This window comes from Drosophila serrata, unplaced genomic scaffold (assembly GCF_035046125.1).
Source record: "Drosophila serrata isolate PLE 108 unplaced genomic scaffold, ASM3504612v1 contig_362, whole genome shotgun sequence".
Taxonomy (NCBI): domain Eukaryota; kingdom Metazoa; phylum Arthropoda; class Insecta; order Diptera; family Drosophilidae; genus Drosophila; species Drosophila serrata.
Window position 1 is genome coordinate 440,958 of NW_028257260.1, and position 10,603 is coordinate 451,560.

Genomic DNA, 10,603 nt, shown 5'->3' on the forward strand with positions numbered 1-10,603 from the left:
AAAATCAATAAATAATAAATAGGTTAGAGTCCAAATTTGATTCTGTAAACCTACAGATAGCTTACAGTCAAATGAAAATTCACCATGTTATTATTTATGCTTTAGATAAATTGTTTAGGGTATTATAATTTTAGAAAAAAAAAGCTTAAAACGCAGTGAAGAAGTCATTTCCGGCCCCATAAATCATATATATTCTTGATCAGCATCAACAGGCAATTCTTTCTAGCTTCCTCCAGCAGAAAAAAAATTTTAATTTTTTTCAAAATTTTATAAATAAATTTTATAAATGTACATCGTTAAAATTATGAACAAAAAAATTGTCCAAAAATTAATATCTTTAAATTTTAAATAGAGTAAGCAGATTTATTAACATTATAAAAACTAACATAGGAAAGCTTTCCGAATTAAATTTAATGCTTTTTTGGCTGAGTTATGGGTTTTTTTAAATTTAATTAGTCGAACAAAAATAATAAAAATCGATTCAATGAATCGAATATGCGAATATTTTAAGCTTAGTTATGGTCGATTTCCGATTATATCCTAAAACTATTTACATTCTTGGTTTGTGATCAAGTCAACTTGAGTAGCAGTTTATTTATCCTTTCTTGATAAAGAGTCCTCTGTTTTTATTTATCGTTTAGATAAATCAGATAAATTGTTAAGGGAAAAACAAAGACCTACACTTCAGGAGCCGACTTTTTTGGCTCTGTAATAATCCGGCTAATGTTCAGCTAATTTTTAAGAATCTTTCAGATAAATTACACAAAAAAAAACATGTTTATCTGGTGCTTAACAGGGACCTGAACTTCTTGACAAGATTTTTTTATTTCAATAGAATCATAGTTGATTTAAATACTTTTTTGGAGAGTATAACAGTTGTTAACAGCAGCGCTTTAAAGTACAATTTGTTGCTTAACAGCACTCTGTTATTACTTATGGTTCAGATACATTCTCCTTAAAAAGCACTCTGTTTATATTTATCCTTCAGATAAATTCCTATAAAACAGATCTCTGTTAATATTTTTCAGATTTTCAGATAAATTACAGGCGCCAAGTGAAACCCTACTTTACCTGGTATTTATCTTTCTTCGCTCAGATAACTATCTGGACTTTAGCAGTGCAGTCGTGAAACCAGCCTCTAAGGCATTACCCTTAGCTTCAGTTGAAGTTGAAAAGCTACAGCCTCAGTTGTTGGCGCCCCTCGTAAACGCCTGAGCGACAATTTTTGCCTTCAACCAAGCATGAGAATAGCCAGTCTCTGAGATCTAAAGAGGTTTTCCAAAAGAGGTTTTCGCCTGTCACTTGGCTCTTTGTCGCTTGGCCACCTTCCACAGGTGCACTCGAAGATAAACTAAAGAAATTTCCATTACTTTTCATAGAATTATAGTGAATAGTAGTGATTTATTTGATCAAATTTGAACCCTACAAGGTGTGAAAACTTTTAGAAGAAGGTTAAGATAATAGGAATATTTACTAGCTGAATTTTAAACCGAAAAAATTGATCATTTATACATCATTCCTAAGATTTATTAGTTGAACTTTAAATGCGGAACGTTAAGTTCTTAAAATTTATATTTAGTGGGAATCTGAATATAGAAATATATATATTAAAACTATTTCAAGTGCATTCAAACAGATCTGTTACCCAGAGAAGGGAAAGCGGCATGAAGGAAGGTTTGGTGCAAATAACAACTGGAAAAGTCAACTGCCGTTCTATTGCTAATTATAAGCATGGTGTAAATTTACAATGCCTGGTGTTTACAGCTCACGAACAAGCGATTATATGGCTATATAGTTATGGCCTCAGCTGTGACTAGCGACCATACACACATAGTCATTGATATATTTACAAAAGATACAGCTTTAAGCAGAGAAATAGTAGTTTTTGATTATTAACAAATTAAAGAGAATTTGAACTATGAAAATTTATTAAATGCTTGGAAATGTTTTCAAAGAAGAAGATATTCAAGTGCTTCCCTGCCAAAACATTTTAAAGCTACCTAAAAGTACCTTTTTCTGTGTGTGTATATAGTACCTTACCCATTGACAAAGGCACATTTAAATACGAAAACAAAAGGCTAAAGATCGGGTGCGGATCTGTTGTCAGGTTTATTCACACTAAAACTGGAAAAACCAAACTCTTTTCCATCCACTACTGTTTAGCTACCGTTCTGAGATATATATCTTTGTTGTCTTCATTTGTCATTTTGTGCAAAGAATACGTTCAAATTTCATTTATTGTTTAACGCTTCTGCGAATCGGAAATCAATGTTTGCGCCAGATATATATACATATATAGTTATATATATATAGACAAACATATAGCATAGCAAACGAGCGGGGAACCGACCTTGAGACTGAATAAAAAAAAAAAAATTAATAAAAATAAAATAGCCTGTTTAATCCATGGGAAAATCCAGATGAAAGACAAGGCTGGGAAAATGTGAGGGAAAAACTCAAGGCTGAATGAAAGAGCTTTGAGAGCATTAGAATAAATGGGACAACAAAATAAAGCCATTTAATAATTAAAAAAAAAAATAGTGAAGGAAATAAAAGAAATTAAAGCAATTTAAGTTGAATATGCATTTCGATCAACTAAGATTATCTTTAAGTCTATTAATTTAATTTTTAATCTTAAAGATTTGATACTAATGAACACTGCATTACATGATATGGATAAAATACCAGATACCAGATATGGATAAATACCAGATAAATACTGATCAGATAAGATAAGGTTATCATAAGACAGCTATTTGTGTTTATCTTGATGTAATGTGTTATATTTTTTCCAATTAGAAGTTTCCTTAATAGTAGGAGATCAATTATTTAACTTTACCTTAGAAAAACATTTTGTAAAACATTTAAGATATATTTTTCTTTATCTTCTTTTGTATCTCTATCTATCTACTTTATTTTAACTGCATGAAAAGCATAAACATTATATAGAACTAGTATTCCAAGTTAATAGTTTCCCAGCTTTAGAATTGAATCGAAATCACATTAGTTTCATTTTTAATGTTTATGTCTGTAGTTTTCTCAATTGTTTATCTGAATAATTAAAAGTTTTTAACTTTGTTTTGGAAATAACAATGTTTTTGGTGTATCTACACAATTTACAATATGTTTTTCTGTTGTTCAGATCATGAGATTAAAATATGTAAGATATAATCTTAGACAGTTTTTATTTAAGATCAAGGGAATACCGTAGGCATGAACTATTTAAAAAGAGATCAAGATTACTTTCGAAAACAACAAAAAGAAGATAAATATATATAAATTAATAAATTCAGTCAGTTAATTAGTTCAGTCAGTGAAATATATATAAATATATGTATGTTCGATTCTATGAAAATTGACCTCAATTTAGAGCTATTTGAAATGAACTTTCCATGTAGTTTTTCATTTTATTTTCCTTTATAACTACAAAAGTTGGTACTGCCCAGATTAAAGAATTATATCATAAATCGGAGTAAAACAATATATAAATTATAAATATAACTTTGATGTTTTTAAACAGACATATAAAATTAGAGGAAATTCCTTGAATATGAAAATGTTTTGTATACATTTTTTTTTAAATTATTGTAAGCATAGAATATATATATTTGTTTTTTAAATAGTTTAGTCTCTTTAACTCACCTGTGTGTCTGTGTGGGTGTGTTGCGTTGTTCTTGTTGTTGTTGCAGTTGGTATTTAACTATCGTTGTTGTTGTTGCTGCTGCTGCTTTAGCCAGATTTTTATAAAGTAGTTTATTGTTATTATAATTATATATATTTATTTATTTATTTATTTAGTATTATTATTATTTTTTCTTTTGGGGCGTGTAGGCACAGCACAACACACATGCACATGTACACATACACGGATATGGAAGCACACACACTGGCATCACTGCATCCCCACGAGATAGCGTGTGTGTGTGTGTCAGAGTGTGTGTGTGTGTTGGTGTGTGGGTGAATTCAATTGATTTGTTGCTGTTGTTGTTTTTTTGGGGTTTTCTTAAGATGTTGTTATTGTTATGCCCGGTGTCGTTCATCCGGCCTCTTCCTCTTGCCACCATGCTCCGTATTCATACCGCTGTTCATTTTTGAAACGCGTTTTTAATTGCAAACTAAAATAAAAGGCATACAAATATTGTGAGAAGAAAAACAAAAAAAAAACAACCGGACATTGCTTTCTGGTTTTTTCTTCTTTGCTCTTTGCCCCCCAATCCTACTCTCTTTGCCTTCGTATTTTCGATCCGTGCGAAGAGTACAGGCAGAGGCCGCAATGCCGCCGCTTTTGAGAACTGTTATAAAATCGCGCGACACCCGAATTGGCGCTGCCTTTGGCCGCCGCTGTCGACGTCGTCGTCTGCCTGCCGATGTCGCCATTTTTGCTGGCCCAACTTTTATGCACTTTGCACTCGCCCTCGCTCGTTCGTTCGTTCGTTCGCTTGCTCTCGCTCTCACTCCCTCGCTCTCGTTTTGAATTGCTAACCCCATCGCACACATGCACATGCAGGCGCTAGTGCGCTCTCGCTTGCACATCGCACGACACAAACAAACGGGGCACATTCGCATTCGCACACAAATACAGGCAGTAAGCAAGGACCCACACCCGCACCCAGGACTCACACCCACACCCCACAGCACACAATCAAAAACCCATTCGGCCCACGCCCCTCTCGGCTACCCCAACCCCAACCCCCACCTCGGACTCGTTCTAATAAAAAGGCGACACAAGCAGTGCGCGCCATCGTTTGCCTTTCGACCAATGACACTCAACGACAATATTAAAGAACGAACGAGCGAGCACACACACACACACATAGCCAGCACGCACACGAAACACACGCAAAAAAACGAAACACAAAAAACGAAATGTCGACGTCGTCGTTGGCAGCGCTGCCGCAGATGCTGGGGACACACACAGAACGGTGAATGGGAGAGCAGGGTGAGAGCGGGAGAGCGGTAGAGAGCCTCAAGGAGCTATGTAATCCAATTGAAGTGTGTGGGGACAGGGGTCCGAATGGGGGTGTATATGTGTGTGTGTGCGGGAGGGACGAATAAAAAACGAAGCGGGGAAGCCAATCCAAAAGACGCAGCTGCGACGACGACGACGACGACAAGCGACAAAACGACAAACGACAACGATGAAGGCGACACTTCTGCGGCAGTGCGAATGGGATGGCAAGAATCGGTTGGAATGCAGCCAGCAAGCAGTGGAAAGAGGAACCAAGCAGTTGTAGGCGAAAGGAGTTGGGGGGAAAGTAAATAGCAGGACACTCGCTGCACGTATGAGTGCGGTGTTTTGTAGGTGTGTGTGTGTGTGTGTGTGTGTGAGTGTGCGAGGGTGGTGCGTGTACCCTCCCCCCACCACTTGGCACTCCCTAGTGTCCAGCGCGAGGGCGGGGCGCAGATCCTTTTAGTGGTGGGTTCTCTCTCACAAGCAAAACGTTTCACAGTTAAAAACAGTAACAATAAAAAAAATATGAATGAAATTAAAAAAAAAAGAATTCTTTTTGCCGCAATTTTTATGTTTTTATTTTTTTTTTTTCTTGCTTTGCGTACTTATTCTTGGATGTTTTGGCGACGGCAAAACGTAGCACGCGTTTCTTGTTTGCTGCTTTATTTTTGTTTCTCGGTTTAAGCGTTGTTTTTTTATTTTTTTTTTTTTTGTTTTTTGTGCACTTATTGTTTTTGGGCGACCGACCGACCGACCGATTCCCGATGCCGATTCCGATTACCGATTGCCAGCGATGCGGTGCGTTGTGCGGTGTGCGATGCGATGCGATGCGACTTGTTCGAACTTGTGCGGATTTGAAATCACGTCGTCGCTGCTGCTGCCTCTGCCACAGCCGCTGCTGCTGCCGTTTGCCGTCGCGGTTTGTTGCTGCTGCTGCTACTGCTGCTTGGCGCTCGCGAGCAGCGAGAGGGAGCCGCCAAAGAAAGCACACACATACGCGGCTAACTCCGGGTATTATGTACATGGCACTCTCTCGCAACGGCCACTGGTGGACACTCGCAGACACAAACACACACACGTACGCACACACACGCGAGTGTGTGCCCTCCACCGCTCACACTTCTGTTAACGGTTTGGCAGTTGTCCATTCGCTCTGTACGTGTGTTGTATTGCCGGCTCCCTCACTCTTGCATGCTCACGCCCAGCAGCTCCCAGGCAGCGCTGAGAGCGCTGTAAGCGAACAGCAAGCAGTGCAAAGCGTTGACTGTGTGAATTTAAGAGAGCGGTTATGCTCTTTTACTAGCGTTGCGTGCTCTTTACAGCATTCTGTTTAAGCACCCTACCAAGACAGTCCATTTCCTTTCATATTGGAATTGATTAGGAATCGAGTTGAAAATAATATTTAAATAATTGATATTGAACTACTTTCCTTTTGTTATTTGTTTCTTAAAGAGTATTTAATTGTAGCAAATTTTTGTTATGTTTATTATTATTGTTTATTTTTATTATTGTTTATTAAATTACTTTTCATTTAATCACTATTGTTTATGCATAGTACAATTTAATTTTTAATCAAATTATTTAAAAATATAATACTTTGTTATACATATTACCGATATATGTATTTTACTGCATACATTAAATGAGATAAAGTTTAACCTTGCTTTTAGAGTGTTCAAGCTTCGATGTTTCGATTTTAAGAGTTCGTCTTAAGTTCGAAGAACCTTTTAAGCCCAAATAAAAGAGAACTTTTATTTGAATTTGGTGGGAATAATCAAAGCTATAATAAGGATTAATATATACAAAGCCGGCTTTAAGCCTACTATACTTTTAATAAGAGAATTTCTTATTTAAATTGTAAATTTTGTGAATTTTAAAGGTTGTTTTACTCGTTTTAAGGTCATGCTGATTTTGAAAACCATATTATATGATGCTAATTCATTTTGGCATCAATATTTTCGATGTATTATACTCCTATATACATATTTTTAAAAATATAATCTATAATAATAATCGGTTTATTGATAATAGTAGAGTTTCTATTTAACATTTAACAATAGTTTAAAGTTGGATTAATTTATTTTATCGTAAACCTAACACTGAAACCCATTTTAAATTATTTGGTTACCATTATTTCGATATTTTTTTATGTATTAAATCGATATTTTAAGGTATTATGTCAGTGAGTTAATATAATAAATTTTCTTTAGTAAAATCTTCAGTTTAAGATTAAATGTGTATGTTGATTTAATAAATATTGATTGCGAAACCAAAAAATCAAAAAACAATTTGATATTTCCGATAATCCATATATTTTACCTCAAGCTATAAAGCTCAATTACATATAATAGTGCCTTTAGTATTTATATTTTATTCATTATTTAATATTTATTTAGTATTTCATGTTTGTAATTATAACAAGTTCTTTAACGATATCGTTATAATAAATTTTGATACTCGTAAATCATTATAAGGACCCAATGCCCGGGAATTACTTATATGATTTTTCCCGCCCCAAAAGACCGCCCAAGGGAGGCGGGTATCCCTTCCAGTGCGGTGGTGGCAGGTGGGGTGGGGCAGGAGTGCGGATCAAGTGTTCACTAATGAAATAATTAATTACGAGCACAGGCAGCATCGGCGTGCGAGTTTTGCCCGGTTTGTGGGAGCCATCCATCGATGGATGCTGCCCACTCCAAAGGGCGTATCTCTGTATCTGTATCTGAATCTGAATCGGATTCTGGCCAGTGGTGCATCCATGATGATGCCAAGTACTGTGTCACTCCACCGGAGGGGGTTAAGGGGGGACTGGGGGTCTGTGGGGGACGGTCACCCAGGCAATCGACTTTAATTAAATCGACTTTTCGGGGCAAATTTTGTGGCCCCTCGCGAACCTCGCCCCCTTTTTTTTTTAATGATACAGAGATTTGCCGTGGGGATAGAATTTTCTATTTTATTGAAAATTTTGTAACAAAACGGCCCCAAATCGGGGAATCCAAATAAATCCTAGAAAAGCATTTTCGGGGCCAAACTATGCCTCAGTTAAGAATCTATAGTATATTTAAACCCTTTGCTAAACTAAGTCTCAAGAAGTATAACTAAGCATAAAAATATTTATTTCTTATTTTTCATCATTTTTAATTGATTTAAATACTTTTATTTATCTATATTTCCCTAATGCTTTTGTAAACTCTTTTGTGTTTCTTAAAGTCTTTCTTAATATTTAATATCTTATAGTTATTCCTTCTTAAAATCACTTTGTTGTAATTCACATTCCCTTAACATTCCTTCGCTTTCTGCAAAATTGCCAACGGAATCCAAATGTCAATTGGGTACAAATAAGATGCTTATACTCTCCCATACAATATTCATGTGAATGCACTTGAAAAATATGGGGGTTTATAAAGCAAAAGGTTATATATCTAACTATCTATATCTATATTTATCGGTTTAAGGAATTTATGTTGTAATTTAAATGAGAATATATTCCTTGAATATAGCTTTAAATGCATTTTCTTTCTCATTTATTGGCTTGTCAATGGAATTTAGATAAAACTAGTACCTATAACTACATCCTTTAAAATCATTATTAATTTATTAGAAAGTTTTGATATGATTTGAGCAATATGTCTATATTTGTTATATAAACAATTAGATACTTTCGATTAATCATATAAATTTTCTTAATAAAAATTATAATTAATATTAAATTTGTTTGTTCTACAGAAATTAAGGGAAAAGGGTTATTTTCAAAAACGGAGCAATAAATATGCATAGTGTAACCGATATAACAAATAACAATTCAATATCTTTGATAACTTATATAATTTCATTTCAAATCAAAGTAAATTGATTTTGAAGAAATTATCCCAGACAGATCATCTTTCAAAAGAATGATTGAAACAATAACTATCGATTATGTAGGCAATATAACAAAATAGAACTCGATAGTTTTGATAGTTTACATATTTTCTGTTTTTTCTTTTTTAAATTATAGTTAAGATAATTATTAAAGAGAAATTTTTGCATTGGTGTTTCTTAGAAAAAACATTATATATTTTACATGTATTTCATGGAATCCTTTTGTTTTATATTTGATTCACCTTAGTTTTCCCAGTGTGTATCTTGACGTGCATCTGCATCTGCATCTGCATGTGCTTTTGTGTGTTCTGGATTTTGTAGACACATTTTGTTTATCGGATGCGAAAGTAAATACGAAGATGGAGTTGTACATGGTTTTTGGACCTCGGTACACCTATATACAATTGTCTGTATATATATATATATATAAATGTATATATAAATAAAAGGCACACAGATGTGTAAACTATATCTATCTGCAACTCTGTTTTTTGGGGGGGGAGGCCTCTCTCTATATCTCTGTATCTCCCTGCATCTGTATCTGCGGCGAAGTCTCTGTATCTGTATCTGTATCTGTAGCTACAACGGATGTGGTGATGGTGGCGTGGGTCAAATCGAAAGGACCAAGGACCAAGGACCAAAGGACCAAAGGACCTGCCCCACCAGTCGTTGGCCATACAGCTTTCCCGTTTCCCCGCACAATCGCACAATCCGATGACCGACAGAGTGCGGTAATCCCTGTGGCGGCCTCAAGAGTAGGGAGTAGGGTTGGGAGATTGGGAGGTGCCCCCCATGTGACACAAGGAAATGTGTCCCCAGCCTGCACACCCTCTCCCCCCACCCCCACCCCTGTGTCCCTCTCTTGCTCGCTCGCTTGCTCGCTCTCGCTCCCAGGTGCACCTACTCCCAGCGCACATTGGTCGAAAGCGGAATGGATGGCTGCGCATGGCCCAAAAGAGAAAGTGTGTATGTGTGTGTGTGTGCGCTCCTCTCTCTCTTGCTCTTGCTCTCGCTATCTCTCTCTTTCTCTCTCCCTCTGTCGCTAGCTCCCTCTTGCTTCCATCTCGCTCCCTCCCCGTCGGCTAAGCAGTGCCCAGCACAGCACAGAGGGGGGCTGGAGGAGTATGAGGGGGTGGGGACAAGCTTAATTTGAGTCGCAAAATTATCATTTCGATTTTTAAAGTTGGGGAATATAATAAAGCATATGCACTCAAGCTGACGATTAGCATGTGGGGGCGCCAACTCGACAAGTTAGTGCACGCAAAAAAATAACAGTAAAATAAGGATTCGAAAGATAGAAAGATACTTTTTAAAAACAATAACAAAACTAGTAAGGGAACTAACTTCAAAAAACCAAAGTTTATATACCCTAGAAGTTTGCAATTGAATTATAGAATTATATTTGTCATCAATCATAAGAAAGCTTAAAATATTTGCATTCTTTGCATCAATATTTATCGATAGTTTTATATGACATTTTTTTCGATAAAACCAAATTTAAAAAAATTCATAACTCCGCCAAAAAAGCATTAATTTCAATTCGGAAAGCTGTCCTATGTTAGTTTTTGTTAGGTTAATAAATCTGCATACTCAATTTAATATTTAAAAAAATTTCTAATTTTATCAATTTTTAACGATGTAACCCCTTTAATTTTTTCGCAAAAAAAAAATGCAATTTTTTAAAAAAATATTTTTTTCTGCCGTACATGGCTAGATCAACTCGGCTTTTGATGCTGATCAAGAATATGTATGATTTATAGGGTCGGAAATGACTTCTTCACTGCGTTTTAAGCA

General features: G+C 35.7%; 1 long non-coding RNA gene across 1 annotated transcript; it reads right to left on the reverse strand.

Annotated features, from left to right (window-relative positions):
• Positions 1–3,693: 3,693 nt before the first annotated feature.
• On the reverse strand, positions 3,694–5,951 carry LOC147642710 (uncharacterized). The gene is made up of 2 exons (XR_015273067.1): positions 5,557–5,951; positions 3,694–4,115 (listed from the first exon to the last, which is right to left on the reverse strand). It is a non-coding gene; the product is annotated as an uncharacterized LOC147642710 (long non-coding RNA).
• Between the last annotated feature and the right edge of the window lie 4,652 nt (positions 5,952–10,603).